We start from the raw sequence: 7,031 nt of genomic DNA on the forward strand, positions 1-7,031 counted from the left end.
GACAAAAGCATGATGGGTCAATCAGTCAATCAGCTATCTCGGCTCTCTCTCCCTCTTGTTGTCTTCTCCTCCGTCTTTTTCTTAATCACTCTCTTCACCTGCTTCTTCCTCATTTGCTTCGTGAGAGAGATAGAATAGAGAGACTGAGAAGAGTAGAAAGGCTGCCAAAAATGACTCTCCTTTCGATTACATATCTCTCTCCTACTACATGGCCTCATCCCGTCCCCTTACTCTCTTTCTGGACCTGAATGATCCCGTAAGCACTGCTGGGCCAAGTGCCCCGGCTCCCACTCTTCCCAACCTTCCGATGATGTCGATTGAGCAAATAATGGCAGCTCAATCAGACATTGAAGCCAATCATTTCACATTAACGTCCTGTATGGAGACGGTGACGGCAGTCACAAAATTGGCTCACCGATTGCAGAACAGGACGAGTGAGCTCCATCAGGTCAACGCCTAACACTCTCTGCTCCAGCACATGTACAAGGATGCGCGAGCAGAAATAGGTGCATTGAAAGCCGAAAATAAAGAGCTTAAACAGAAGACCACCTCCATAGCCCGATTTGGAGCAACGTCGTTCTTGGCCTTTGATAGTCAGCGGGGAGTTGTCGCTCTCGACGAACGCACGAGGGCAGGGGTGTCAAGGGTCGCTCAAGGTGATAAAAAGAAGAAGAAAACGATAGAAGTGGCGAGTAAGTAAGATCGGCGTATGGTCGAAAAAAAATAAAGGTTTTTTTTTTATATTTATTTTGATCGGCGTGTGGCCGTAAAAAAAAAAAGTGTTTTTTTTTTTTTTGTTTATTTTGATCGGCGTGTGACCATAAAAAAAAAAATGTAGGGTGTTTTTTTTTTTATGTGAATATTTGTATTTTGATTTGTTTTTATTTATATGTTTAAGTACTGAAAAATGAAATTAAAAAGCAAAAAAATAAGAAAATTAAGCCCAAACAAAAAATAATAAAGAGAAAAAAAATAAAAATAAAAGAAATTAAACCTAACAGCAAAATAAAAATAATAAATTAAAATAAAATAATACCAGTAGAAATTAAACTTAATGGGACGTTGGTATTGCTAGAATGGTAATGTAAAAAAAAATACCACGAAGGTTTAAAAAAAATCAATGTATGCAAAGTTAATTTTACCTCAAGATGCAGAATCCAAAGAAAAATTACACAGTTGAGAATAACAAACTGTTAAGGAGAATAAATGTATGAAGGACCTGAGAGCATTCAACTGATATAAATGTTTCCATATCAATGTAGCAATACACATATCATTTTAACAAAAATTCAAGTTTCACAGTCATAACAAAACTTTTTAATTAGAAATCGACATTCCAAACTCGCCACAAATAAAATTGAAGCGATCCTCACTTAGGGGTTTTGTGAAAATATTAGCCAATTGCTTGTCAGTGTTTACAAATTCAAGTACAATAGCCCCTTTTTGAACATGATCTTTTAAAAAATGATGTCAAATTTCAATATGTTTTTTTCGTGAGTGTTGAACCAGATTTTTGCTTAAATTGATGGCACTAGTATTATCACACTTTATAGGGATATGATCATAATGCAAATCAAAGTCCTCCAATTGTTGTTTCATCCAAAGTATTTAGGCACAACAACTTCCGGAAGTTATATATTCAGCTTTGGTCGTTGATAAAGCAACAAAATTTTACTTTTTGCTAAACCAAGATACTAATGAATTACCAAGAAAGTCACAAATGCCACTGGTGCTTTTTCTATCAAGTTTGCATCCGACAAAGTCAGCATCCGAGTAACTAATTAAATCAAATGCAACACCTCTAGGATAAAACAATTCTAAATTTTGAGTGCCAACAAGATATCTAAAAATTCGTTTAACAGCACTAAGATGTGATTCCTTAGGATTTGATTGATATCTAGTAGACATACAAACACTAAACATAATATCGGGTCTACTTGCGGTTAAATAAAGAAGTGAGCCAATCATACCTCGATATTTTGTTTGATCAATAGACTTACCTTTTTCATCATTGTCTAGTTTAATGGATGTGCTTATAGGTGTTCCAACTATTTTTGAGTCATACATCCCAAACTTTTTGAGTAGTTCTTTTGTGTACTTAGCATGGTTAATTAAAATTCATTTCTTACATTGTTTGATTTGAAATCCAAGGAAATAATTCAGCTTCCCCATCATGCTTATATCAAACTCACCTTGCATACACTTAACAAATTCCTTACATAAGGTTTCATTAATCGCACAAAATATAATGTCATCAACATATATTTGCACAATAAGTAAATCATCATTTTTAGTTTTAACAAAAAGTGTTGTGCTAATCGTTCCTCTAGAAAAATGATTTTCAATCAAAAATTTACTTAGTCGTGCATACCATGCACGAGGTGCTTGTTTCAAACCATATAAAGCTTTTGATAGTTTAAAAACATGATTTGAAAAAGCATGATTTTCAAAACCTAGGGGTTGTTCAACATAAACTTCCTCATTTATAAAACCATTAAGAAAGATACTTTTTGCATCCATTTGATAAAGTTTGAAAGCTCTAAAACATGCAAATGTAAGTAACATGCGAATGGCTTCTAATCTAACAATCAGAGCAAAGGTTTCATCGAAATCAATACCTTCTTCTTGATTATATCATTGTGCAACAAGTTTAGCCTTGTTTCTTATAATTGTACCAGATTCATCAAGCTTGTTTCGAAAGATTTATTTGGTACCGATAATGGTATGATCTTTAGGTTTTGACACAAGTTCCCACACTTTGTTTCTCTTAAATTGGTTAAGCTCTTCATGCATAGCTATCATCCAATGTTCATTGAATTTGGCTTCTTGAAAGTTTTTAGGCTCAATTTGTGAGAGAAAAGCCAAGTTACTACAAATATTTCTAAGTGAAGAACGAGTTTCAATACCTTTTGTAGGGTCACCTAGGATTAAATCCTTAGGGTGATTATGAACAAACGTCCATTCTCTTGGCAAATCATCATTGTTTCCTCCTTCTTGAGGTGGGAGAATAGGTTATTCAATCTCTTTGTTCAACTTATATGGTTGGTTCTTTTCTTTGTAGATACTTGAATCTTTCACATTTGGTTCCAAATCTATATTATCACTGACAATTTGCTTTTGAGTAGAGACGTTAGTTTCATCAAATGCTACATTTATGGATTCTTCTACAACAAGAGTTTTTTTATTAAAAACACGATTTCACCAAATGCCACATTTATAGATTCTTCCACAACAAGAGTTCTTTTATTAAAAACACGATAAGCTTTGCTAGTTAAGAAATAGCCACGAAAAATTGCTTCATCAGATTTTGAATCAAATTTACCTAAGTTATCCTTACCATTATTATGCACAAAACATTTACAACCAAAAACATGCAAGTGACTAATGTTGGGCTTTCTATTATGCCAAAGTTCATAAGGAGTCTTTTTGAAAATAGGTCTAATTAATGCACGATTTAAAATATAGCATGCGGTGTGATGGCTTCGGCCCAAAAATATTTAGCAAGATTATTTTTGCAAAGCATTGTTCTACTCATCTCTTCTGAAGTTCTATTCTTTCTTTCTACTACACCATTTTGTTGAGGGGTTTTACGTGCTAAAAAATTATGTCCAATACCATGCTCATCACAAAACAATTCAAATTTCTCATTTTCAAGTTCTCTACCATGGTCGGTTCGAATATTGGCAATAAGAAAGCCTTTTTCATTTTGAATTCTACGACAGAGTTTTGTGAAAGAAGAAAATGTTTCATCTTTGTGTGCTAAAAACATGGCCCATGTGAATCTTGAATAATCATCAACAGTAACAAGACAATAACATTTACCACCTAGACTAGATGTCTTTGAGGGACTAAATAAATCCATATGTAATAGTTGTAAATGTCTAGTTGTGGAAATATTAGATTTTGATTTAAATGATATTTTAGTTTGTTTCCTTGTTGACAAGCACTACAAAGATGATCTTTTTCAAATTTAATTTTTGAAAGTCCAATGACCAAATCCTTTCTCAAAAGTTTAGCAATTAAATCCATATGAGCATAGCCAAGTCTTCTATGCCATAACCAACTATTTTCATTATTAATATATAAACATTTAACATCACTAGCATAAAGATCATTAAGATGAAAAATATAAACATTATCATGGCGATTACCAACCAATAAAGCTTTATAATCATTTGTGCTTTCCATTGTGCGATGTGATTTATCAAAAATAACTCGATTACCTTTATCACATAATTGACTAATACTAAGTAGATTATGCTCAAGTCCATCAACAAGTAAAACATTTTCAATAGAAGGGTTAGGAGAAATACCGATACTACCAATACCGATGATTTTTCCTTTCTTGTTGTCTCCAAAAGTAACAACGCCTCCATCTTTGGATGAGAATGTAGTAAAGAATGATTTATCTCAGGTCATGTGTCTGGAACATCCACTATCAAGGTACCACTTCTCTTCTTTAGCTTTGGACTTAAGGCAAACCTACAAGATGACAATCAAGTGTTGGTTTTTGGTACCCATAGTTTCTTGGGTTCTTCTTGGTTAGTTTTGTTAGATTCCTTAATAATCCAAATCTTTTTAATTCCCATGTTCATATTCTTTTTGAATGGACAATAAGATATATAATGACCTTTCTTTCTACAATAATGACAAGTAATATGAGGGTGTGTCATGAGAGGTGCCTTTTCAAAAATTGTATTGAGATTCTTTTGTTTCTTAATAGGGTCATATCCAATGCCTGCTTTATCGAAAACACATATTTGAATTTCAAGAAGCATGTTGAGATTATTTCTACCTTTACAAAATTTTCAAGTGTTTTTTTTAAATCATCAACATTATTTTTTAAAGCAGTTTTCTCATTAGAGATGGTGTCAAAATTATTTTTCAAAACAATTTTTTCTTTCTTTAATTCTTCTACATTACTAGATAAAGATGCAACAGATTTGTTTAACACATTATTTTTGGCACAAACTTTTTTAAATTCATCTTTTAGTTCATGGAATGCACTTTCAAGTTCTTCATAAAGAGTAGTTACCTCATCTTGAGTAGAGTCTTCATCTTCGAGAGCCATGAGACACAAGTTGGCTATTTCATTTTCAATTTTATCACTTGAGCTTTCATCTTCGCTTTCTCCCCCAAGCTGCTACCATGGCCTTCTTGTTTCTTTTGTAGTCTTTTCCATGATTTTTTAATTTTGGACAATCCATCTTCATATGTCCAGGATTTTTGCACTTATAGAAAATAATAGGTTATTTCTTGTTATCTTTGTTGTATTCCTTTTTGAAATGTCTTCTTCCTTCATAATTGTTTCTCTTGAAGTGCTTCTTGAGATTTCTACTAAACATGACATAGCACTGGAGTTTTCATGTTCTTTTTCATTTGATGATGCTTTGAATACAATTTCACTTTTCCTTTTGTCTTCAACATCCTCATGTCCTTTCATGGTGATCTCATAAGTCATAAGGGAACCTATAAGCTCATACAATCCAAGTGTGAAGAGATCTTTGGCTTCTATAATGGCAGTGACCTTTGCTTCCCAATTCTTTAGTAGACACCTAAGAATTTTTCTTACCAACTCACTGTTAGTATAAATTTTGCCAAAATATTTCAAAGAGTTTACAATTTTAGTAAATCTAGTAAACATACTTGAAATAGATTCATCAGAGTTCATTTTGAACAATTCATAACGATGAACAAGCATATCAATACGAGATTCCTTCACTTGATTTGTTCCTTCATACGTTACCTCTAGTTTGTCCCAAATTTCTTTTGCCGAATCACAACTTGAAATTCTATTATACTCTTTAGAGTCTAATCCACAAACAAGGGTGAGTTTGGCTTTGGCTTTAGCATTAGCTTGCAATAATTTGTGATCCCTCTTATCACATTCATCTTCTATTTTAGGTACACTAATATTGTCTACTAATTTGGTAGGAATTTTTGAACATTTGGTGACAATTATTCACATGGCATAATCAATGGCTTAAAGGTATAGGGTCATCTTATCTTTCCAATGACTATAGTTGTTTCCATTGAACAGTGGTGGCCTATTGGTGGCTTGTCCTTCAGCAGTGCTAGCTAAGGTTGCCATAGATCGAAACACTCAGATGGTTAAATCTAAAACAAGAGTCTAGGCTCTGATACCAATTGTTATTCAAAAGACAACCTAAGAGGGGGGTGAATTAGGTTTTTACAATTAAAATTAATAATACCCTAATAAAAATTATGACTAGCACAATAGATAAATATAATTAATAAAATAAAAATAATTAAAACAAATGTTTTAACAACTATGTCAGTTAATGATTTTAACATAGTAAAAATGTGAAATATAGCTATGCCAATTTAAAATAAAATAAAGAGATAAGGGAGAGAGGGGCAAACAAATTTATAGTGGTTCGGCTTCAACTCGGCCTACGTCTACTCCTCCAGCTTCACTTGAGATTTTCCACTATACTCTAGCTTCACAGGGTGCTAGCAACCTTTTCACAGATTGAGCAATCCTCCACAGATTTTACACAGACTTTCTAAGTCAAGAACACTGAATGTACCACACTCTTACAATGTTGAAAAAAAGGTGTTTTTGCTTTCATAGAAAGCTACTAGAATTATCTTTCAAAGATATATTTAAAAATGAGACTCTGATTTTTCTGTAATCATCACATAGGAAAGATGGGCTTAAAGCTATACGACTTAATGTATAATTTCTGAGAGAGAATGTAAACAAAAATTGAAGAACACTTCTCAGAGAATTTTTCAAGGAATAGATGTGAGTGATTATAGATCAAAGAATATTTTCTGATTTTTTTTGTTTTGTAACTTGTTTACATTAGAGGCTTTGTTATATATAATAAAACTTATAACCGTTTATAGCCGTTGTATTCATTTGAATTTATAGCTGTTTATAACCATTGTACTCCATCATTACTAATTTGAATATCTTCCACTTCATCATTACAAATTTGAATATCTTCCACTTGAACCTTTTGAACTGTTGTTGTGCTGAACTGTTTGAACCTTTGTTTTTTGGG

The sequence above is a fragment of the Camellia sinensis genome, chromosome 2, assembly GCF_055761805.1.
Source record: "Camellia sinensis isolate YWXY chromosome 2, ASM5576180v1, whole genome shotgun sequence".
NCBI classification, from domain to species: domain Eukaryota; kingdom Viridiplantae; phylum Streptophyta; class Magnoliopsida; order Ericales; family Theaceae; genus Camellia; species Camellia sinensis.